Below are 2311 nucleotides of genomic sequence, written 5' to 3'. Positions count from 1 at the left end.
TTTTCTCAGGTTTGTCAAAGGTCAGTTAGTTGTAGATATGTGGCATTATTTCTGAGGGCTCTCTTCTGTTCCATTGATCTATATCTCTGTTTTGGTACCAGAACTATGCTCTTTTGGTTACTGTAGCCTTGTAGTATAGTTTGAAGTTAGGTAGCATGATGCCTCCAGCTTTGTTGTTTTGGCTTAGGATTGACTTGGTGATTCGGACTCTTTTTTGGTTCCATATGAAATTTAAAGTAGTTTTTTTCCAATTCTGTAAAGAAAGTCATTGATAGCTTGATGGGGATGGCATTGAGTCTGAAAATTCCCTTGGACAGCATGGCCATTGTCACAATATTGATTCCTCCAACCCATGAGCATGGAAAGATCTTCTATTTGTTTGTGTCCTCTTTTATTTCATTGAGCAGTTGTTTGTAGTTCTCCTTTAAGAGCTCCTTCACATCCCTTGTAAGTTGGATTCCTAGGTATTTTATTGTCTTTGAAGCAATTGTGAATGGGAGTTCACTCATGATTTGGCTCTGTATTTGTCTGTTATTGGTGTATAACTATGCTTGTGATTTTTGTTCAATGATTTTGTATCCTGAGACTTTGCTGAAGTTGCTTATCAGCTTGAGGAGATTTTGGCTGAGACAATGAGGTTTTCTGGATATACAATCATGTCACCTGTAAACAGGGACAATTTGACTTCCTCTTTTCCTAATTGAATACACTTTATTTCCTTCTCCTGCCTAATTGCCCTGACCGGAACTTCCAAAACTATGTTGAATAGGAGTGGTGAGAGAAGGCATCCGTTTCTTGTGCCATTTTTCAAAGGGAATGCTTCCAGTTTTTGCCCATTCAGTATGATATTGGCTGTGGGTTTGTCATAGATAGCTCTTATGATTTTGAGATACATCCCATCAATACCTAATTTATTGACAGATTGTAACTTGAAGCATTGTTAAATTTTGTCAAAGGCCTTTTCTGCATCTATTGAGGTAATCATGTGGTTTTTGTCGTTGGTTCTGTTTATATGTTGGATTGCATTTATTGATTTGCATATGTTGTACCGGCCTTGCATCCCAGGGATGAAGCCCACTTGATCATGGTGGATAAGCTTTTTAATGTGCTGCTGGATTCGGTTTGCCAGTATTTTATTGTGGATTTTTGCATCAATGTTCATCAAGGATATTGGTCTAAAATTCTCTTTTTTGTTTGTGTCTCTGCCCGGCTTTGGTGTCAGGATGATGCTGGCCTCATAAAATGATTTAGGGAGGACTCCCTCGTTTTCTATTGATTGGAATAGTTTCAGAAGGAATGTTACCATTTCCTCCTTGTACCTCTCATGGAATTCGGCTGTGAATCTATCTGGTCCTGTACTCTTTTTGGTTGGTAAGCTATTGATTACTGCCACAATTTCAGAGCCTGTTTTTGATCTATTCAGAGTTGCAACTTCTTCCTGGTTTAGTCTTGGTAGGGTGTATGTGTTGAGCAATTCTCCATTTCATCTAGATTTTCTAGTTTCTTTGTGCAGAGGTGTTTGCAGTATTCTCTGATGGTAGTTTGTATTTCTGTGGGATTGGTGGTGATATGCTCTTTAACATCTTTTATTGTGTCTATTTGATTCTTCTCTCTTTTCTTCTTTATTATTCTTGCTAGTGGTCTACCAATTTTGTTGATCTTTTCATAAAACCTGCTCCTGGATTCATTAATTTCTTGAAGGGTTTTTTTGTTTGTTTGTTTGTTTGTCTCTATTTCCTTCAGTTCTGCTGTGATTTTAGTTATTTCTTGCCTTCTGCTAGCTTTTGGATGTATTTGCTCTTGCTTTTCCAATTCTTGTAATTGTGATGTTAGGGTGTCAATTTTGGATCTTTCCTGCTTTCTCTTGTGGGCATTTAGTGCTGTAAATTTCCCTCTACACACTGCTTCAAATGTGTCCCAGAGATTCTGGTATGTTGTGTCTTTGTTCTCCTTGGATTCAAAGAACATTTTTATTTCTGCCTTCATTTCGTTATGTACCCAGTAGTCAATCAGGAGCAGGTTGTTCAGTTTCCATGTAGTTGAGTGAGTTTCTTAATCCTGAGTTCTAGTTTGATTGCACTGTGGTCTGACAGAGGGTTTGTTATAATTTCTGGTCTTTTACATTTGCTGAGGAGTGCTTTTCTTCTAACCATATGGTCAATTTTTGAATAGGTGTGGTGTGGTGCCGAAAAAACTGTATATTCTGTTGATTTGGGGTGGAGAGTTCTGTAGATATCCATTAGTTCCGCCTGGTGCAGAGCTGAGTTCAATTCCTGGGTATCCTTGTTAACTTTCTGTCTCGTTGATCTAT

The sequence above is a fragment of the Pongo pygmaeus genome, chromosome Y, assembly GCF_028885625.2.
Source record: "Pongo pygmaeus isolate AG05252 chromosome Y, NHGRI_mPonPyg2-v2.0_pri, whole genome shotgun sequence".
Lineage (NCBI taxonomy): Eukaryota > Metazoa > Chordata > Mammalia > Primates > Hominidae > Pongo > Pongo pygmaeus.
The sequence above is the reverse complement of the archived record's forward strand: the minus strand, read 5'-3'. Positions refer to the sequence as shown.